At 37.6% G+C, this 24,549-nt stretch overlaps 1 long non-coding RNA gene across 1 annotated transcript; it reads left to right on the forward strand.

Annotated features, from left to right (window-relative positions):
* The first annotated feature begins 15,633 nt into the window (after nucleotides 1-15,633).
* Nucleotides 15,634-16,465, forward strand: LOC310716746. Its single transcript, XR_014530662.1, has 2 exons — nucleotides 15,634-16,151; nucleotides 16,274-16,465. It is a non-coding gene; the product is annotated as an uncharacterized lncRNA (long non-coding RNA).
* Nucleotides 16,466-24,549: the final 8,084 nt, after the last annotated feature.

The following is a 24,549-nucleotide window of genomic DNA, read 5'->3' on the forward strand; positions in this document are numbered from 1 at the left end:
TAAATTAGTTTTTGCCATTTTATGTGAATCTTATGTGAAATTGTGAGGAACAAGCTTATTGCCTCATTTAGCTCCATAGTTATTATTGCAAGTGATTAGATATAGGCAGATAGGACAGTTAATGGGCATGTCAGACGGCACAAATTTAAGAATGTTCCATGTATGTCAAGATTTTGTTTAATATCATATAATTTTACTTTAATACATTTCCACAAACAAACTGTAAGTGTATGCAATGCATCTTGATTTTTATGATTACATTTTTTTAACTGGGTTTTGATCAAGCTAGATGTAGCTGATCTAAAAATTTAGCAAACATGTTAAACACAATGCTAACTAGCTGACACCAGAAGTGATGGTCAGCTTAAAAAAATATTGAGAACAGCAGGACAATAAAATCACTCATGGCCATTCATTTAATAGTAAATCCACACACACACTTGAATTACTTTTTATCTGTCACTGTCTAATTAGCTAGTTAGTATTATTTGCTGCACAGGAGTTCACTTTAACTATAGCTAACTCTGACAGGTTGGGACATGGGAGCATATCATAAGAGCTCATTACATAAGGCAAGATTTTCACAACCAATATGATCTGAAGTTGATTTTAGTGTTATAATCTTTAGCCTATCGGACAGTTTTACAGGTCATTCTAAAATGGATGAAATAACATCAATACATAGGAGTTGAAAGATTTATGACCAAACTCTTGATGTCACCCATATGAGGATGGGTTCCCCTTTGAGTCTGGTTCCTCTCAAGGTTTCTTCCTCATATCATCTAAGGGAGTTTTTCCCTGCCACTGTCGCCACGGCTTGCTCATCAGGGACAAACGCACACCATTCACCTTCACTGTTGTTTTCTGTAAAGCTGCTTTGAGACAATGTCTGTTGTGAAAAGCGCTATACAAATAAACTTGACTTGACTTGACTTGAGTCCCAGCTGTGCTTGTGTATAATAGGTTGAAATAGGCAGTAAATGGACATCTGTTGGGAAAGCAGTACATCTAATTAGTATATCTTAACAAGCCTGATATAAGCCTGCTTATGCTCATGTTATACACTGGTAACAACCTGTTTTGGGGTCTGTGGCTTTGTATGCATTGGCTGGAATGGGAGGAGTTTAAAACACAAGACAATGTTCAATACTACTATTAAACTGGATCTAAAGGTCTAATTTGAAGAAAAAGTTTTTGTAACTTGCATAATACACCTTTAAACATAACACAGACTGCCAAATAGTCACGAGCAGCTAAACAGTAAAAAGTAATAACAGTAAAAATGCTCTTCTGCTTTTGAATGCTGTTTTCTCTTGTGAAAAGCAATTCTTCGCTCTATTGCTTTGAGGTTACAGTGACTTTTGCATGCAGATGATGCACAGCATGCCTACATTTTTGCAACAAAATACAGCCCCCACTAAGAAGGTGAAGTAGCTGATGCATGAATATTACCCCTCTCATTCTCCAGACTTAATCTAAAGAAGGCAAACATACTGATAGTAATGATATACATATATACAGTACTGTGAGCTCTAATGAATAATATAATATCACCTATAATATAATAATAAATAATCACCTATGCTATAAATTCTACTCAGTTCCCATTGAGTCTTAAGGGTTTCAATATATTTGCACTCAACTTGCACTTCATAGCTGTGTTAATCACTGTCTGAGCAGTGACTTTAACGTTTAAGGCTTGAGTGACGGTTTGTGGGTTGGTGTGAGAAACCGGAACATAAAGCATGTTATGCAGCTTCTCAGTTTGGCACCATATGCTGTATGTCACTGCTTCTGTAGCTCAGTTTATCACTACAGCTCCCACTTTAAGGTTACACAGGAAACCACTGAGCTGCCTGCACTTCACATTGTGTTCTTTGTTGTTCTGTGGTCCAAGTTTGCATGTATGAAATTAAGTATGAGTCAGTGAATGAGGAATTCTTTATAAAGAGTAAGTCAATTTACCTGGAGAAAAGAATCCCAATAGAACAGAAAAGATGAAATGATGCCATTTGCTGAATCTTCTATTGTTTTTACTTACTCTCAACAGTGACTTGTAAATTATAGCCCATACGTCATTGCTAAAAAAGGTGCACGGCTTGTAATGAGCATCATGTTCACTGAAAAGCTCTATAGTCATACTTTGTCCCAATAGTGGAGGACAAAGGTTTTAGGTTGTAATAGGGTCTTTACTTTAGCTGATTTTCCAGTAATTCAGCTTATTTGATCTAAAGAAGCACTTTATTATGTGTTCCTAGCCTACAATTTTATATGCATGTTCTTGTTACAGCATCACTACTCATCAATGACACCCATCTATTGCACTGTTCAATTCATCCTCTTCTACTCTGTCCAACTGTAGAAAGGGACTACTGCAATTCAATTCATTTCAATTCCTTTTTATTTGTATAGCACTTTTAACAATGGACATAGTTTTATAAGCAACTTTATAGAGTTAAAGCGGTAATCAAAAATGGTTTGTTCTTTGTAATTGTAAGTTTGTCCCTAATGAGCAAACTCCCTAAAATGGTATGAGGAAGAAACTTTGAGAGCAACCAGACTCAAAAGGAAACCCATCCTCATCTGAGTGGCACCGAATGTCCATTAATTATAACTAATAATTGTGAAGGTGTGCATTAATAGGCCATTAAATGTGGTCCTGAGCCATTGTAGTAGTCTAATGATAGTATCTCACTACAGCTTATATTTCAATGCACAGTTTGTACATTTGTCCCCTGAACTTTTCAACACATTTTTGGGTTGTATTGGTTGCTTTCCCTTCAACCCTGTTGTTGGTCAACACTAAGCATTGTTTAAAAATTTCCAATAGGATGGACTTTATTAGGATAAACAGAACACCTGTACTATATATATATATATATATATATATATATATATATATATATATATATATATATATATATATATATATATATATATATATCAGCCAATCATGTGACAGCAAAATGCATACAATAATTTAAAAACAAGTCAAACACTTCATGTTCAACACCAGTGTAAGAAAAAAAAAATCATCTGTACCATGGCTTTTTATTTTAGATTTTTAGAAGCTATTGACCTCTTGGGATTTTCACATACAACATGAAGAATGCTAATTAAAAAAATTAAATGAGCTCTAATGAATAGCAGTTCTCTTGTTGATGAGAGCATTCAGAGGAAAATGGCCAGGCTGGGTTGATTTGACAGGAAGGTTATTGTGACTCATATAATCACTCTTTACTATTGTAGAGAGTGGAAACACATTTATGAACACAACACACCAAACCTTCAAAGTTAATAGGCTACAACAGCAAAATAGCACACCAGGTTCCATTCATATCATCCAAGAAAAGGATTCTGAACCTACGTTATATTGAAGCTCACCCAAAATGGACAGTTTAAGAAAAACACAAGGAGACATTTTTCCATTTTTACCTGTCCAGTTTCTGTGAGCCTTACTTGTCTTGTCCTGTCAGCTAGTGTTCTGTGGATGACATACTTTCACAGAGACTGGAGTGTGTCATGCTCACCGAGGCTTTTCTTTATCTAGCAATACTAAGTGTTACTGCTACACTGACTTATTCTGGAAGATCTAAGCCACATGTCTTCCTAAAAAAATACTTGCCCGTCTGCACTTTCATCATAGGCCACCCTGATCTTTTTGTTTCGTTTTTTCCACAGAAAGGCTCTCTGCTGTGTTCTTTCTCTCGCTCTTCTTTTCTCTTTCTACCTTTCTCACTCTCTGCCTGTCAATCTCCACCTCCCACTCTGCCAGTATGGAAGTAATGTGAATGTGACAGCAGGGTTAGCCGTGGAGTCGTTTTTGCTGTTTGATGAAATTGAATGTATAATTAACCGTACTTCTCTGCATTTTTCACAATGTTGCTTACAATTTTTTTTCCTCCACCTTTATAGAATAACCAAAGCTCAAATGAAATTCTTATATCGCATTATACAGTACTGATTGGTACACATGTAGAACACATTATATTTCCTTTTGCCTAGAACCATATTTGTTACTATTGTTTCTTTTTCTTTTTATGGCTCTTGCAGTATGCAAATAGGTTCATTTGTGTGGGGGTAGAATTCTGTAGTCATTTCCCTTGATTACCACCCATTTATTGTGAGTCCCTCTAGCCTACAGCTGTACATTGCATGCCCCTAAGTGATGTCTTTAAAATGTCTATGATGCACATACGAACCGTGCTTTGATGTAATGTAGAGTTTCTTAGTTAAACAACTTTTACCCCTACGCCATCTATGTTGTCTTCCTCCAGTCATCAAAATTACTGACCCCTATCCAGTGATGTTGATTTGTGTACGTGTATATATAACTGACTGTTCCGGTTTTCTCTTAATAATACAGACAAATCAATATGTTTGGTAATAGCTTGTGGGAGAGAATTTTTCAAAAAGCAAAGGGCCTTTTTAGAGATGAGCCAAGCCAAATGTCAGAGATAGGAAGGACAACGAATCTATCAGCAAATTAAGGCATCAAAAAATAGAGGGGTGAGGAAAGGGTCATATATAACAAAATGAAAACTAGTTAGAGCCATGTCTAAAAAAATCTACTTATGTAATTATTCAGCTGTCACAGTCATTCTGGGAATAGCATAATGATTAGTGATATCAATTAAAGTGAGTGAATCATTGTTTAAGCGTTAACATGGCACTCCAATGGGTCGAGCTAATTCTGGCCAACCAAATCAGGTTGTGCCATCTTTCTTATTAATGCAATTATAGAGATCAATTTCTAATCTAAAAATGTGGGTGCCTTTCAATTATGAACCTACCTTGTCACAACAATCCCCATTATCATTTCTAGCCTGCTGTCCATCTTTTTTTTTTATAAAAGAGTGAGACAGATCTTTTAGTTTAGTCATGATCTAATACACTCTACCAACTAGGCATAACTGTATTTCCACTCATCAGGCTTAACATTATGATCACCTCCCCAATATTGTGTTGGTCCCCCTTTTCCTGCCAAAACAGTCCTGACCCATCGAGCATTAACAGCATCGGATCACACAGACCAGCCTGCATCAATGAGCCTTTGACCATGACCCTGTCACTGGTTCACTCTTTTCCTTCCTTGGCCCAGTCGTCCAGACATCACAATTTGGTTTGCTGAAATTATGCTTGCCCATTTTTCTTGCTTCTAACACCAACTTTGAGGAAAAAATGCTCACTTGCTGCCTACTGTAATATATCCCACCTATTAACAGGTGCCATGATGAAGAGATTATCAGTATTATTCACTTCAACGGGTCATAATGTTATAATACATTTAGCAGATGCTCTTATGAGAGCGAGTGGGTTGAGTTTCTATCAATGAATAAATCAACAGTGCTTCACTAGTTTATAAACTGCCGATAGCCTTCAACTCTGTTGAGAGGATTTAAAAAAAAAAAAAAAAAAAAATCATAAAAAGATACTGGTAAAGTGCTAGTTTACGTGTTTCATGAAGAGATTTCATGAAGAGGTCTTACTTGAAGTTGAAGCCAGTGACTCCGCTGTTCGGACATCTAGGGGAAGTCTGTTTCACCTCCTCATTCCCAGAACAGAGAAGAGATTTAAAGTATATATTTATATTGGCAATTATTTGCTAATTAAATGTTTGCATTCTGCCCTTTGTTTAGGACGTCCTTAAGAATCAACTCCACATGTAATTTTTTTTTTCTTATTTTTTTTTTTTTATTTGAATAAATAATTTTGTAATAGTAGCAATAGCCTTCCCTAATAATTATATCCCTATCCATCCACCAGTGCCTGAACCTGTGTGGAAGAACTCAAGTGTCCTGAAAAACAAAGCTGTACAGCCCCACTGAATATCTTTGGTATGAACTGGAACATCACGGCTTTACCCCAGAACTCCTGACTCTCAACATCAGTGCCTGATCTTCTTATTCTTGTGTCTGAATGATCACAAATCCACACAGCCACACTGCAAAACCTAGTGGGTGCTTTTCTGAATCATACCCTTTGACTAGGATAAATTGATTATTGGAGATTAATGAAAGAATATTGAAATCAATTCTTTCCATTTTTTCTATCTAGCAGTTTGAATAAGAACACACACACACACACACACACACACACATACACACACACACACACACACACACACACACACACACACACACACACACACACACACACACACACACACACACACAAAAAAAAAAATACTGCCATATTAGATAGTATCTCAAAATAGTGCTAGTGTATTCTGACACCCCATTAGCATATTATGTGGTTTTGGACAGCCTGAAGCGGGAAATTGGCATCTTTTTTTCTACGACAGCGAGCTAATAAAAAGCAAAGAACTAACACATTCATGAGTTCATGTTTATGAGTATGACTTGTAAAAGAGGGCTATCGTTTTTTAATATCTGTTTTTATGGTAGAAAGGTAGAAATGTAGGTGTTGTTTGGAGACGTTTTTCTCCTCTCACAACAGGGAGATAAGGCCAACTGGCAGGCAGGATTTAATTAAAAATACATTTCATCCTCAGTGTTGGTTGCTGTGCTCCACCACCTACCTCCCTTCTTTGTTCCAGTTCCTCTTTACGGCAAGTGGCTAAGCTTGCTCATTTTTCTAATGAGGAGCGGGTTACAAAGGGGCAACGGATGTGGCAAAATGAACTCCTTTGTGGTCTAAAACTAGCAAATGAAAGCATTTTGTTCCATTATTCACTTTAAACGGAAGTAAAAAGTGTGTGAAATTAAAGGGAACCCTTTTACAACTGCCTTGTACAAGTTTCTTTTTTGTCACCTAGCAGAAAATGTATTCTGTATAAAGGCTCAGCAGCTGTTTTGCCATGTTTTCCGAGCATGTAGCTCCACTAATGGGTTTATAGTCATGTTATTTTTAAATGCTATGTGAGTTCAGTGCAAGCTCTGGAACCACTAGCAAAAAAAACAACTAGAGGTCATTAGTTGACGCTCGATGGCATGTTCTTTATTACACAGAGCTTAACGCATAACAAACATGATCCTTGCAAACAGATATTATTCACAGAAACTCAGCAGAGTGTTGTGAGCCCTATATATGTATATCAAAAGTAATTATACAACAAAAATTTCTAAAATGTTTCTTCCTTCCTCCATTTTTGTGCCATAATAAAGGTCTCTGATGCCTATTTGTGCCTGTGTATGCCATAAGAAATAGATCATCAGTGTCTTTGATACAATTTGAATGCACTTTTATATCTATTACGTCTCTCAGATAAATTGTGTCTCGGTCCCATAAGATTAGAAGCTTATTGATTTGTAAGACTAGATTCATGACTTAAGTGGAGCTCAACAATACAAGTAATGAAAATTGCTCGTCTGCCATCTGGATGCTACTGTCAGGCATTCATTCAAGATATAAGCGTAACTGCCTGTCTATAAAAGCACATGCCTACGCAAAACCACACATGGAAGAGTGTGCACACACACACAAAAGAAAACCTTTAGGCTCTTTTAGTTTTTTTTTTAATAAAAGCTGCAGTTCTGTAAAAAAAGTTTTTTTCTCGGTAGGGACCAGTCAAAAGCTAAAACATTTCAAATATTTCTATCCGATAATGCTTACAGATACAAAGACACACAGAAACACACACACACACACACACACACACACACACACACACACACACACACACACACACACACACACACACACAAACACAAACACAGAAAGCGTTTGGCTCGTTCGGTAAAAAAAAAACTTTTCCACAGAAGGTAACAAATGTCAAGAGAAACAGTTAAATATTCCTATGCCAACATATTAACACACACACACACACACACACGCACACACGCACACACACACGCACACACACACACACACACACACACACACACACACACACACACACACACACACACACACACACACACACACACACAAACATTCCTCTAGTGACCACTAGAGTGCCGTGCAGTATTGCAGATAGGACTCTTATGTATCAGTTCATTAACACACTACTGTTTTTTTTTTCCTCCACAGAGGTCCTCAGAAATTTCTCTTTACCAACAGGTCTCGATTTTACACTGTACACAAAACTGCTCCAACTTATTCCTTTAAATTGGATGTTCTACATAATGCTGTCAGAGACGTATTCTACCTGAAACTAGCAATTTATTTTAAACGTGTGCTCCTTGTAATGCTTAAGTTTCTGAATTAAGATTGTTTGTATGTTTTCAGTTATTTGACAAAATAACTGTAAAATAAAAAAATGCATTTGGAATGCTGTAAAAGTCTTGCATTTTTATGTTCAAAGTCTGCTGTATGTCTGTTGTTGTTGGTATAGGGTGTAAAACTTTATTTATTATTTAAGATAGCTATAGGGCGAGTCAGTTTAAGGGAAGTAGGGAGTAGATTACTAAAATCATGCTTTCGGTGTAGATACAGATGCCATTGCTTGGCCCCAGGAAGCTGGAAAGGAGCTGGAAAGGTACCAAACTCTGGTACCCGAGAATGCAAATCAGGCTCAATAAAAAAAAGAAATTCTAACGTTCTACTGTATATTGCATGAGAGTCTAGGGGCTGCTCATGAAATAATAATAATAATACAATTAAGTGTGATGTTCCAGAAGTATCGCATGATGCAATGTCAGTGTGACTGTTCTAACCTTGCTAACACAAAGGCAGTGCCTGGTTTAGTGAGTTAGTTGGAGCTCTGTCAGTCTGATGGAGAGCAGGGCGAATGGAGGTGGCTGTAAACCCACTGAGAGGTGTGCATGATGAAGAGCATCTGCAAAGGTGGGGGTAGGGCGAAGTGAGGTGTGGGGGTGTGGGAAAAAGGGAAAGAGAAAGACGAAGCAACAGAGTGCACAACAGGCTGCTCCCACAAGCCTCTCTTCATGCTACAGGCTGACCTTGCAAAATCCAGCTCCAGGATGCTGGGGCTTGGCTCTTTTACTGTAGAATGAACATGTTGGCTTGACAAGCCTTGCCAAAATATGTACTTCCTGTGGTTTTTTTGTATTTTTATAAAATCTCTACTCCATTCAAAGCACCAACGCATCATATAGTGTCATATGGTCCACAAATGCTTTACACCGAAGGGGAGCAACACAGGATTTCAAGGGTCTTTGGATGTGGCATCATCAAAAACCAAATGCCAAATTCTTGTTTTGCTGTTATGGGAGCATCAGTTTCATTATGTTTACAACGACTGAATATAAACAGCCAGATTGATTTTGTGCAGCATCTAGCGCTGGTGGATTTTAGTGAGGACGGGGTTGGTAGATGTGACAGCTCAGCTGATTAGTTTTGTGGGTCAGTCAGTGTACGAGTGGGAACCAGTGGAGCTGCATAATCAAAGCCTGTTCCCTTGCGTGCTCTCTGTCAGCACACCCCCTCATTACTGGCAAACAGCACCACCAGTGGTGTCACTATTCCCTCATTTTTTCCGCCTGCTTCTTTTGAGTGCTCGCGAGCAAAAGAGGACCGCAACACCCATGAAGTGAGGAGCGCTGCTTATTGCACACCTTCCGATCGGCCGGATCGGAAAGATTTTCCCATGCTGCCTCCCTACACTTTCTGTCCGACTCGGTCTCTTTTATTGCACTAATTGCATGGTTACACATGGCTATTATTAGACCTTTGTTTACTTTGTCTCTGTCTTTGCTGGCATTAGTACATTGCCACAGTGGCAGGGCCATAGGTCTCCTTGACACTAATAGTAAGAACAATTCCCTTACGGACTGGAAAAGAAGTGTATTAAAAGAAATAAAACACGCTGCTCAGTCTCCAAAGATACAAACTCCAATACACAGTGATGATGCTCTAAATTAAAGTGAAGCTAGTTAATATTCAGGAGCCTGCTGGATTTCATTCGAATGATTCTTCCAATACTTTCGAACAGCTTTTGTTTCTAACATGCAGTTATCATTAGCCACAAGATTTTAAACAGGCATATTTTATTATTGATTGATAATAGTGAATTAATCAGGGGCATCAATTATTTACATGCTGAATGGACAGATTCATCATCGGAGATGGCTGAAGAAAGACATTAAGTAAGCACACCAGTTTCATTATTATTGTCACTGCAATCCTAAGCTAATAAAAAAGTTTAAGCGAAAGTGTAAAAATCTGTATTTAATCATTATTGACTTGACATTGTATGTGTTGTGTGTATTCAATATTAAAGGACTGAGTTAAGTTCATAAGTGGCTGCTGCTGCACATTGCTCAAAGTACAGTGGCACATCATAGAGAGCCAGAGCAGGTTATCGATTTCAATTGATCATGCATGACATAAAGTATAAGGGACGTCCGTGCGAGCTCAATAACCTGCTATCTAATGCAATCTACACTTGTGCTAGATTCCAGCTGTCATCTAAAGCTTCACACATGTGCACACATATGCTATTATAAAAGCTTTAGTATGAGTGATAAGAAAAGATGCGCAGCTGAACAAATGTGAAATCTGTTGATAAAAAGCCTCCAGAAAGGTTGAAAAGTAAGCATTTTTCAGTTGGTGAAAGCAGAACTAAGAATTTACCAGTTCATACTTTGAGGATGTATTGCATGTTACGTTCAAATCCCAGCACCACCAAGCTGCCATTGCTGGGCCCTCGAGCATGGCCCTGCTCAGTTGTATAAGATATGCTAAAAATAGAAATTCAGGTCTAAAACAAATTCAGCTATATTAATTAACTTATGCAGAATATTTGTGATGGTCAGGTGGCCTTTAAATCTGTAATTAAACAATTCTTTACATTAGGTAATAGCAGGGGTTAAATTTCCGTACCCCCTCACCTTTTGGTTTATGTAAATGAGAAGCAGAGCTGAGCTTCAGTACTATAATTTAATGCAAATGGAAATCATAGAAAGGCATAATGCTGATGATAATGATAATGATTATGTAAGATACTGTCACACGACTTTCCACTTCTTACCTCATAAATTCCCTTTGAACTCTTGACTTAAAGTACTCGACAAGCAAATTGGATTATCAAACAAGTACTTTGGGAACAAAGGTAAACAAATATGCATAAAGCTTTGTAATAAAGTTCATCCAATCACATATGCATACTGTATATTAGGAGATTTTTTTAAGAAATCACTCACTATTTTCAGCGGTACAAAAAGTACAGTCAACTTTTACATGTTTTTTTCGTATTATTTTAGAGTGTAATGGCACAGAAAGTGAAGAACATTTGGCAGGAAGCACGTGTGAATTCATGCACACTTAATCTGTTTGCCATTTATCTGTTCCTGTGACCAGATGGAAGATGTTGGCTGGAGTGTGTCCAAAGCAGAAGTGTGACCTTAGATTTTAATAACAATAGAGTCAAACAAAATTAAGTTAAGATGCTATTACATTTGTGCTATACTGTGATCAGCTACGACATTAAATCGTGTCTAATATTGTATTGGTCCTCCTCCTGGCAAACAACCAGCTCTGCTGTGTCGAGGCATAGACTCCAAAAGACCTCTGAAGGTGTGCTATATTCTCTGGCACCTACAAATTACCAGCAGATCCTTTAAATCCTGTAAATTGTGAGGTGGGGTCTCAAAGGATCGTACTTGTTTCCTCAACACATCCCAGATGTTTGATTGGATTGAGATCTTGGGAATTTTAGGTTTATTCATAATTTTGAGTTTTTTTATCATGCTCCGTAAAGCATTCCTTAACTATTTTTGCAGTGTGACAGGGTGCATTATCTTGCTGAAAGAGGCCACTGACATTACGAAATACTGTGAATGGGATTACATCATAGTTTAAGCTATGAATGACTAATGAATTTTTTCAGACTAAACTCATCATAGTCAGTAGAGAGTCACCACAATTTAAATGCCAGTGATCTTGAACACACTAAATACTGAATGCATGGCAACTGCACTTATTTCCAAAAAAAAAAAAAATTGCCTTCAAAATGCTTTTTATAATATTTATACGCAATTGGTACAATCGTGATGGTTTCTCATTGCACTCCAAAGACACATAAACAACCTAGAGAACCATATAACAGCGAATATAAAACTAATTGCATCTTTTTTAGATGCAAATATCGGAGAAGCACCGATATTTGGACTCCAAAAGATGGAAGTTTTCATTTTGATAAATAAGGTTCAATTTATTAAAAAGAAATTCAGCTATGTTTGATAAAGCATGTGTTTAAAGGACAAGACAAAAACTGAAGAGGTAACATTATTAAAGGTCTTATACACAGCTCCTCCCTTAGTCATAAACAAAATCATTTACAACAAAGAGATTCCTGTACCAGTGTGTTAGTGCTTGTTTTAGATCCCCTACCTAAATGATTGGTCACTCAGATGTATTAAGAATTTTATTGGAATTGAAAGTTGATAGGAATGAGGACTTTATTAGGATTAAAATTGGTTGACTCGCTGATCAGAACTGTCAGTCATCACATCATCTGTACATGTTACACACACTATTGCTGCTGTATATTGTACAAAAGTGAACTCTTTATCGTACCTGATGCACAATATTGTTATTTGCACAACCATGCACTAATAAAATGTATGTAGATTACTGATCTGTTATATACTTTGTATCCCTATTTAATACTCTCTATATTGTCTCACATTGTCTGTATTGTCTCGTATCATCTGTTTTGTCTTGTATAGTCCAAGCTAAATGTGAAGCGTTCATCATTTATGTCTGTACTTTTAAGAGTCATTAACGGCTGGAACCAAATTCCTTGTGTGTGTCAACACACTTTTACTACTACCATTTTCAATTCTTTAGGAAAAGTCCTTAACACCCAACTGCTCAAGAGCCCTAATGGCTCACACAAGTCATCACTTAACAATCATGGCCATCTGTGAGAGGACAGTTAATGCTGATTTTTTTAATGCTGAATGTATTTAGCTTAAGCATGGAAAATATCAAGCGACAAGTGTGACAACTCAGAATATGTTGGCCAACATGATTGACCAAATGTAATGTGTTTTTTGTTGCTATTCCTGCTGTGAATGACAAAACAATACACCCTAAAGACAATATATTCCATAATGTGTGTTGATAGCCCCATTCTGGAGAACCCTCTGTTCTTGCTACCCATCAGACATGACCTGACATCCCAGATAAACAGGTCAGTGTTGTGCAGCAGAACATACACCTTGAAATTATGCGTCTGGCCTCTGGGAGCAACCCTAACATCCTGACATGTTTGCAAATGGTCAGAGTATGCATACTCTGTGTATCCCCTGTTGGATGGAGGCAACTGGACTGTTTTCTCACTATATTGCAGAGCACTGAGCTTAAATCCTTTATATTGAAACAAGAATGATATTTTGGAGTCTTCTGCAGTCTTGGCTAGAGGCATCTTCTGGGTCTAAACTTATATCAATGTGCAGCTTAACCATGTATTCCTGCCAGAAATATTAAGAGCGCAGTTTATGAATATACTAATCTGTCAACCTAAATTTGCAAATGAGAATTTTCAAAGGCCAGGCCTGTGTCCATGCAGGGATGACATTTGCCAAGCTGTTAGTTTGCTTTGGGAATGCCTAGCTTTGGGGATGCCTTGTTCAGTTGATCCCATTTTTGGTTGCTATGGATATTTCCTAATTGGCAAATAGATACATTTAATTTATTAAAATTTTTATAAGCAGTGACATCTGCCAACTTTTGGCAAACTGATTTTAACGACTTGTTCTTTCTGGTAACATGTACGCTGTGATTCTCATCCTCAGAAGAGAGCAATGTCAGCTTCAGAGTTATTTTGTTTTCTAATATTTAATTAAGACCAATAGTACCCTAAGTGAAGGTAATCTTGAATTTTTATCTACAGTTGACAAAACATGTGAATCCGATCCTCAACAAAAAATGGTATCAGCAACTGAGTGATTTTTATTCTCGATAGGGAACACTATTTATACTGGAAGTGATTCTCGTTCTCAATAAAGTATGGATAGTGGCATGATTTATGAATGCTGTCTGATGGAGTGGGGACCTTTTATAGGCTACCCCTTTGGGGTAGCGGTCACAAGGTAATGATTTTTCTATTTGTACTTGGCCAGGCAATGAGCAAATGGGAATACTCCACTAGTTCTGAAGCTCTCAACCCTTCTCTCTATCCATTATCTTGTTTCACATCAGCACTTTTTAAGTGCTTAATGCTCATTATAGTGCTGCATTGGAGTGATGCCAGTCTGGCAGTCAGGAAAAAAAAAGAATTATATTGGCAATAATACTCTGAAACCCTTAATGAAACCTGCAGAACAAAGGTCATGTGTGTCATCTGTGTCTTGACACATCTGGACACCACTGTACCTCAATAAATCAGCATTTGCCTTAAGCAATAACCCTGCATCTGGCCATGGAACTGTACTTTAAACTTTGCCCATATACACCATGCCTACAGAGCTTGCTTACTCAGAAACCTCCTCTCTACATCATGACACAGATACACAACCAGGCTTCAGTGCCGAAGTATGAAGAAGTCTTTATAGGTTAGTTCGATGTAGGTTAAACAGTTCTGACGTAATTATGAATATTTATCATGACCATCCTTCATATTTCATGCCATATAAAAGATCAGAACATACAGGAAAATAGCAAAGCAACAGAGCTATACTATTTGTATTTGTTTTTTATTTGTATTTTTGTATTTTTGTGTTTATAAATTGTGATGTGTATATACTGTATTATGTCTCTATTCCTTTATATATTTCCACATTTCTTTTTCTTTGCTGCTGTGACAGAGAAATTTCCCCACTGTGGGACGAATAAAGGTATATCTTATCTTATCTTAGCTAAGCCCTTCAAATCAGCTGATGCTATGATTTTTTTTTACTTTTTTTGGCATCTAATTAGGTTTTATGGAGAATACATTAAAAATTAAAAAGGTTGAAGCATGTTTTAAGCTTTTGAGGCCAGGAAGTCATTCAAATGCCCGAGCCAACACATGCAGATGCTTAAAATCAATCAGTGAATAATAAAACAACACTGCTGGCTCCTCTTTGGATGGATGCTTTTAATTTTCTTTTTCAAACTAGCAGCCGTGCTCGCCTTGAAATTTTCAGCAGTCTTTGTGAAAAACTAAGAGCTTAGCAGGCATCTCCCTTGAGAACAACTGCTGTCTGTCTCACTTGTTCTGCTGTCTATTGAAAAAGGTGCTGGATAGGTGGCTCAGAAAATGCCTGGGAAAAAAAGGCCTCTATTAATTACCGATGTGGTCTCAGAGCGGGCACATGACAGCAGGTAAATGAGATTCAGAAAGAACAGCTGCAGCTTTTTGTCTCTGACGTCTGCTATTCTTAGAGTGTAAGACACGGGTTGCACGGCAAGTTCACTGATTGGGGCAAAGAAATTAACTAGACTGCATGTCCGTGATTGAAAGACTTTTTTTAACCACTGAATTGGCTTTATCAATGATCTTGTGTGGATGTAAGGTCTGTTACAGTTTTTCTCAAATGCTAAAACACAAAAGCCAATCCTCTAAACCAAATGACCAGTTGTCTAAACACATTTACTAAATCTAGCCATCATTTTCCAATATCATAAACACATTTCACATGAAGACACAATTCACAAAACACAATCCTCTGTTCTCATAAATCTTAACACATTTTTTTTTTTGCTAAAACACAAGTTGCAAAAGAACTCTGCTCAGATTTTCAAATGAAAGCTCATGTGCTCATGTGCAAAATGCTTGCCACAGTCAGCAATATTTGAACACAATGAACACACCTGGCATCATTCATTACACACAACGACTCAAAATTAAAGACACTTGTTGCTAATGCTGTGACCACATGTACAAAAGCAAGTTCAGAGTGCACAGTTTGCTGAAGATTCCAAACAAACACAATGGATGAAGGCAGAGTCAGGGGAAGAGGAATTCGAGTCAGAGGAGGGAGAAGAGCTGGCCATGGAAGAAGAGGAGCAGGCCAACGACGAAGAGGAGTTCAAATCAGAGGAGGAAGAGGAGCAGGCCAACGAGGAAGAGGAGTTAAAATCAGAGGAGGAAGAGGAGCAGGCCAACAAGGGAGAGGAGAAGGTCCAGGAGGGAGAGCAAGACAACCTCGCACCATCATTACGGACGAGATGCGAGCAACAGTAATTGACCATGTCATTGTCCATGGCATGACAATGGCTGAAGCAGGACTACGAGTCTGTCCAAACCTGAGTAGGTTCACCGTGGGCACCATTATCAGGGCATTTAGACAACACAACAGGTATTGTACTCTATTGCTTTCTTTGTCACAATACAATTTTACTAGCCTGTGAAAGTAGTCTATTGGTTTCAAATCAGTTGTTACTGTATTGTAAAACTGACAACACATGTTTCTTTCTTTAGAGTTGAAAAAATGCCACATAGAGGTGGGAGGGTTGCCATATTTACAGCGGCACAAGAAACCCTCATTGTGGATATGGTTCGTGAGAACAACCTCAACAGACTCCGGGAGATCAGAGACAAAGTCATTGCCGATAATGTCAACTTTGAGAGCATTGATGATGTCAGCTTGGCCACAATAGACCAAGTTCTCCGGCGCCAAAAAAATGCGGATGAAACAGGTCTATAAGGTTCCCTTTGAGCGCAACTCTGCACGACACAAAGAACTACGTTATGAGTGTGCAAGTAAGTATACATCCATGTTCACAGTACAGTTAGTGGACATACTATGTTGCTCAGTGGCCTACATTACTTCTGGACAATACTGTGCTACCTGATTGACTGTTGTTCTGAACACCTGTGCACTTTCACATTTTCACAGAGGATATTACAGTTGGACACGATGGCCAGACCTCATGAGTACCTCTTCCTGGATGAGGCTGGCTTCAACCTGCAGAAACGAAGGCAAAGAGGCCGTAACATCATTGGCCAAAGAGCCATCACTGAGGTTCCTGGCCAACAGGGTGGTAATATTACTCTTTGTGCGGCCATGGGTTTGGAGGGGCTTGTCCACTGGCATGCTCACCTTCCTAGAGGAGCTAAAAGACATCCTCCTGGACCGCCAACAACACCATCCTGGGCCCGCACATCAAATTTATGTTTCCACAAAACGAAACAAATCAGAGAGTGGTTCACCACCAACAGTAACCACTTTTTAAACGTCTGTCTGCCACCCTACTCCCCTTTCCTGAACCCTATAGAGGAGTTCTTCTCATCATGGAGATGGAAGGTTTATGACAAACAACCATACACTATAGAGAACCTCCTAAGGGCAATGGAGCTGGCCTGTGTTGACATCCCAGTGGAGGCCTTCCAAGGATGGATTCGCCATTCCAGGGCGTTTTTCCCGCAGTGCCTGGCAAGAGACAATATAGCCTGCGATGTGGATGAGGTGATGTGGCCCGATGCAGCTCAGCGACATGATGCCGCACAGTGATTGTGGTCTGTGTGTGTGTCTGTGGTGTGAATAAAGTAAATAAAAAAACTTCACACCCTGATCATGTTTTCAAGAGTACTGTTGTGTGCAATAGATTCTGTTTTTGCATGGAGTTGTGTTACAGTAGTGTACATGCAGAATTTACTATAGATTTATACTCTTCATATGAAACTCTCAAATCTAAATGCCTAATCCTCTGCAGAGATCTAAGAACATCCATTACTGTAAAGTTTAAAAAATATGCATTGGCAGTTATGAAACAAAGAACCTTCTCACAAATTGAGCATTGTGTTTTCAATTGTTTTGCTGTAGTGTGTAATGATGTGTATAGTGTTTACATTTTTGAAAGCTTCGAGCTGCTCTTTTGGTGGGAAAGTTTGAGTTTTAAAGTGAGAAGGTGTGGTTGTGTGTTTATGTAGCTTTAGAAAAGGGTGTTGTGTTTAGACATTGGGGAACATGGAGGAAACGTTTGTGAAATGTGTTTTAGCATTTGAGAAAAACTGTAATAGAACAAGAACTGAAATAACCGGGAGGTTATTCCACACCTACAGCTCCAAAATGTGGTCAGTCTCACTTAAACTTCCTAACACGAGAGCTCATTCTAAGATTTTCAGCTTCGCAGTTTCTTAGTTGGGGTTTTATCAATTATTCATAAGCTTACTTTAGTCACTGTCTGAGATTGATTTGGTGCATATTAGAATTCGACCTGAGATGAATAATATACTCTGAAAATATAAAAATCCAAAGTACCATAAATGCATAGACAAATGCTTGTCTAGTTCAATAATATAAATTAATACATATTAAATGTCCTTCATCCATCAACTTACCTTGATAAAACCTGTGAAATTCCACCTTGGCATTGTTTGTGAAAGAGGGATAATGGTTCCACAAAATAGTGGAAAATAGTGGAGTTTTTGTGGGCGAAAGGAGGCAAATTTGAACATCAATCTCCCTTCCTATGTTGATGATTGGGTGGTGTGGGGTCGGTGCTGAGCATAGGTGAACTGACAGGTCCTAGATTCTGCTGCAGCATTATTTACCGTGCCGGGAGACACACACATACATTACACACATCTGGGAAAAGGTCATCAGGAAAAATGGAGAGCTGCAGCAAATTGCCTCTCCATCACATTATTGAGTTTTCATGTAGCCAAGTCAGTCACAGCAGTTAACCAAAGGCCCAGGCAATGACTGAGTATTTGACATGTCATCTTTATTCATATTAATAGCTGAGGGTTATAATTGCTGGCAGATGTCTTGAATTTTGTATTGCACACAGTGCTGGTGTCTTTCATTTCTCAGACGCTTACTGTATGTTTAGTTTATTAGGGTATATATCTTAAAGATAAAATAAATATTGACGTTGCCAGATATTGCCTATACAACATATCAATATTTACTGCTTTGTATTTGGCTTCTTATTATTAATAATGGATTTTGATTTTTTTAAAAAGAATTGTATCAAACATGAAGGTTTTTTTTATTAGCCATAGTGCATTTATTGCTGATCTACTTTTTTTTACATGCTTCAACATGCATCTGCAGATTTTTTAGCATGTACCACTTTTCATGTAACCACTTTATTATATGTTCTATATGAAAATTGGATATTCAATGTGTCGCATTTATAGCAGTACAGATTTACTGTACTCTAACAAATAACTCAACATACATCCATTATTGTCTAAATAACATTCAACAAAAGTGAATGAACATGTCAAAACTGTGTCCAAAGCATCAATATTATGTTTGTGCACTATTGTTTTCTGGCACTGCCCTAATCCTCCTGGGCATGGAATTCACCAGAGCTGCACAGGTTGTTGCAGGGATCCTTTTCCACTCCTCCATAATGACATCACAGAGCTGCTGGATGTTAGACACATGGCACTCTTCACCTTCCGCGTTATGATGCCCCACAGGTGTTCAATAGGGTTGAAGTCTGGAGACATACTTGGCCACTCCATTACCTTCAGCTTCAGCTTTCTCATCAAGGCAGTAGTCATCTTGGCGGTGTGTTTGGGGTCGTTATTATGTTGAGACAACTGCCATTCGGCCCAGTTTCTGAAGGAAGGGCTTTATGTTCTGCTTCAGAATGTCACAGTACCACAGTTCCAATCTGTTGGAATCCATGTTTCCCTCAATAAACTGCAGCTCCCCAGTACCAGCAGCACTCATGCAGCTCCAGACCACGATGCTACCACCACCATGCTTGACTGCAGGCAAGACAATTTTCTTGGTACTTCTCACCAGGGCGTCACCACACATGCTTGACACCATCTGAGCCAAAGCAAACCTTCTGCTTCGGCAAACATCTAAAGCACTCATGCGTCTGTTTTTTTTTTAAGCCAGCATTGGACCTGATGCACAGCACGAGGACTCAACTTTTGTGATCGACCATTGCGAGGCCTGTTCCAAGTGAAACCTGTGTCGGAAAACCTCTGTATGACTCTGGCCACTGTACTGTAAATAATTATCAAGGTGTTACAACAATTGCAACAATTTAAATTCTCAAATCCTCAGAGAGTCTTTACCATGAGGTGCCATGTTGATCGATCTATCTATCTATCTATCTATCTATCTATCTATCTATCTATCTATCTATCTATCTATCTATCTATCTATCTATCTATCTATCTATCTATCTATCTATCTATCGATAGAACTTTATTGTTACAAAGCAACAAAATGGCATCTACCAGAAGTGCAAAAAGTATCAATTGTGCAAATAGTGCAGATAAATATGTAGCATATGTACAGCGTATATACAGTACAGACCAAAAGTTTGGACACACCTTCTCATTCAAAGAGTTTTCTTTATTTTCATGACTATGAAAATTGTAGAGTCACACTGAAGGCATCAAGGGCTATTTGACCAAGAGGAGAGTGATGGGGTGCTGCGCCAGATGACCTGGCCTCCACAGTCACCGGACCTGAACCCAATCGAGATGGTTTAGGGGTGAGCTGGACCGCAGAGTGAAGGCAAAAGGGCCAACAAGTGCCAAGCATCTCTCGGGGAACTCCTTCAAACTGTTGGAAGACCATTTCAGGTGACTACCTCTTGAAGCTCATCAAGAGAATGCCAAGAGTGTGCAAAGCAGTAATCAAAGCAAAAGGTGGCTACTTTGAAGAACCTAGAATATGACATTTTTCAGTTGTTTCACACTTTTTTGTTATGTATATAATTCCACGTGTTAATTCATAGTTTTGATGCCTTCAGTGTGAATCTACAATTTTCATAGTCATGACAATAAAGAAAACTCTTTGAATGAGAAGGTGTGTCCAAACTTTTGGTCTGTACTGTATATATATATATATATATATATATATATATATATATATATATATATATATATATATATATATATATATATACAGTCTAACCCGGTTATCTCGACCTCGGTTACCTCGACAACCCTATTAAGTCGACGTTTTTGAAGTGGAACCGCCAAATTCTCGCTTTTCCTAAGCATTTTTTATCGGTTATGTCGATATATATATATATATATATATATATATATATATATATATATATATATATATATATATATATATATATATATTGCAGCTAAAAGGAAGGTTTGTCACCTGTCTAATATGATTGTTGTTTGGTTTTTACACTCAAACTTGACTTGTTACCAAACCTCCTCCCTAAATACATAATGTGTACATAATAGTCTGTATACCTAATAGATACTGATGTTCCACAACTCATTCAGCCACAGCACTGAGTAATAAGCATAGCACTTCTAGGAATAAGGTTGTAATTTAATTTATTTTAACACTTTGATCTTTACTCTTTACTTGTGTGTCTTTGAAGAAGCAGGTAATTGAAAAGTTTAAAGTCCATTTTCTGTCATTGACCTTTTTAAATGTATTAAATGAGTAGCTAAGAACTTAGATTATTCTGTTAATCTCTAGATTTAATAAGTGAGGAATATTACCTTTGGCCCGTTTCGTACTTTTGATTATAGTTATAAATGTACTTGATGTCATTTCATTAGAACTCTTTTATAGACAGAAATGTTGGAGTGAAGTTACTGAATGATATTTTGGATTTGATCGACCTGTCTTTAATCATCAGTCAATTGTAAAGAGTCAAGTCTATTAAAGTTCTGTAGCGAACCATGATTTCTATACCTGGGTGTTTTTGTATCTTTTTGAATCTATCCTGCTGAAAGACACGCTGAATTTGTGTTACATTGCACATCGAGCTCTTTTTTTCCTCCTGTAATGCGCCATTTGCAACAGTGCTCAGAGTTACAGAGCTATCACACCATCAGTGTGTGAGTGTGATATACTGTTGCTCAGAGATCTCTTTTTGCAATCCCGTGCTGTGTTTGCTTTAGTCCTGGGTCTGTTTTGAAGTGATTCTCCGGTAAGCTGAACACGCTGCCGTTCCACAATTTTCCTGAGTATATTTAGTGTCCTGAACATGTCTGACAGAAGCAAGGTAAATCTGTCAGTTTAATGCGCCCACTGAGCAGGAACATCATGTTTGATTTCACTTGTTTGTAGCTATCCTAAAGTGCCGTTGTAATTTTTTTTCCCCTCCGTTCTCTAATTTACTGCCACACAAAATAGCACAGACGTAATTAAATTAGTCAAATGAACCAACCTGGAAAAGAGAAGCTCTAATTATTGATTAAAATTTGGTTTATTAATGCTTTTCTTTGCTGCTTATAATGTAGTTTGGTCAAAATGGCCGGAAATCAATATAGCCTAATCCTCTAAAAAAGTGTCCTTTTCGTATTGATCCTGGAACATGCTTTGCTTGGCAAAATACAGAACATGCATAATGTTATACTTTCAAAAGCAGCGTAATAATACCTGTTACACACACTGTTAATTCAGTTGACACAATATAATAAAAATGTCGTCTACGGTGGCAAGATCTTTTGACCTCTAGTGGTTTTCTGTAGGAATTAAACACAATCCTTGTCCTTCCGGGTAAAATTTTTTTCGACATATTTAAAATATTCCCACGTTCTCTTTAGAATATGCACATGCATTATTCATGCAGTCAACAATACTATGCGCACAATTTTTTTTGCTGTACATCATGGCTCTTATGAGCCAGCAAACTTAAATTCAAACTCAAGAACCAAACCTAATTTATTACTTTTAACATAAATATATAACTTTCATCGCTCATTGTGCTTGTGCGTAATTAGAGTCACATCAACCCAAACATCATTTATCCTGTATTCTGGCGTGTGATACATTTCAGGAACAATTCTTTGGCGTATGTAGACGAGTGATCCTACTACATCATATTGAAAGTCACAACATGTCATTTTCTTTACATTTTATGACATGAATTAGAATCAACTTTGACTTAAAATACCATGAGTCCTTTGCATGATTAAAAAAAATGCTAGTTCCTTCATTCCAGTAATCATTCATGCCTTTTGATGAAAGATTTGGGCAGCTTCCATGTGGACTGTCCCTTTTAACTTTTAATCTCAGAATTCTTACGATCATTTGATTATGATCAATAATTCCCTTGCACTATACACCAACTTACCATCAGTATATTAAAAAAAGGACAGCATGCAATGAACATGAGCTGAGAACTTTCATTTATTATATTTAATAGTCTCTGTATCGCCTACTTAACTCCTCCCTCTAATAAAAACAGGTCTATTGGTGATAAATGACTGTTCCTTCTGCAGGCTCAGGAGACTAATGCGTTAGCATGAAGTGACTTGTCAGTACAAATCAACCAGACAGGTTGGAGCTTGTGTATCGAGTGCATCCTTGAAGAGGGGCATACATGGAGCAACTTGAGAGCAAAGACATTTTTTTTCCCCTTTGCTAGAAAATAGAAAACCTGTTTTATAGAACAACTTAGATTACTGTATCGATCGTGTAAATGAAAAGATATAGCCTTTAGCAAAGTGGGGCTGCTTTGCTGAAAGCCACAATGTGGCCATTTTTAAGGACAATGTATATAATGATTTACATGTATATATGACTCGCTAACTGATTTGCATTAGTCTGGTAATGTACAAAAAAAAATACATTGTCACCATTATTTACTATTATTGCTACCTCCAATAGGCAGTGCCTAGGGCTAAATGACCTAGCATGTCAATAACACTCTGCACATGAAATGATAGAAATGTATGCTTGCAGTGGAGAATAATAAAAATAATCATCACTTTTTTAAATGGAAACGTCTCATTCAATAATGGCTGCTCAGACATAAGACAGGCCCAAAGACCAGCTTCATTTTTAATATCTGTAGTAAGGTTTTAAACTGTCACTGTGTCTGATGGAGCTGGGAGTTCATCTAATGTGGACTCAAACACTAAAAGAATTACACTCAAGGACAAAAGGCCTCCGCTAATCCAAAATACACGTAGGGCGTAAAATATTGCTTGTTTTCGGGAATACTTTTGAATTTAATTTAAATCTGTTTTATTTGTATAGTGCTTTTAATAATGGACATGTTATCAAAGCAGTTTTACCCAGATAAAGCAGTGATACAAGAATGTGTACGTTTGTTCCTTATCATTAAAAGTTTGTCCCTGATAAGTGAGCCAGTGGCAAGGAAAAACTCCCTGAAATAGCATGGGACAGAAACCTTAAGAGGAACCAGACTCAAAAGGGAAGCTATCCTCATCTGGGTGGCACTAAATGTCCATTTATTACAGTTCATCATTATAAGGTGTGCAGTGATAGGCGATTAAATGCAACCTGTGGTCCTGAACCATTGTAGTAGACTGTTGATATTAATTACAGTCCAGATCCATTCACACATTCTCGTGTTGCTCAGTAATTTTACGGATCTTTAGGCTGTTGATGTGGAACCATCCCCAACTGCACAGAGTGGTGTCCATTTAAAGAGAACTCCATCCAGAGCTGGAATGACTATTTCTATGATTCGGAAATATTAGATCTTCTTTCTCACTCCCTGCCTAAAAAACCCCTAAACATTTAATATAAATGTATAAAATCTAAATATCTGGATAAATAAATAAAACCCAATCACATACAGAAGTCCTAAAAGTTCACCGGGATGGATGTTAAAGTCGCAATGATATTTTAGATCATATTTATGAAGAAACATACAAATTCTACATATATAAAATATAACACGAGTTCACAAGCACCACGAAATGAAAACTATTCATATTAATCATCCATTAAAGTACATCATAATATTATTGAATTCATATCTCTTAATACATTACTCATTTTTAATAATAACGCTTCCAACATTTGTTTTAAAAAGTGT

The sequence above is a fragment of the Silurus aristotelis genome (assembly GCF_946808225.1).
Source record: "Silurus aristotelis genome assembly, chromosome: 21".
NCBI lineage: Eukaryota > Metazoa > Chordata > Actinopteri > Siluriformes > Siluridae > Silurus > Silurus aristotelis.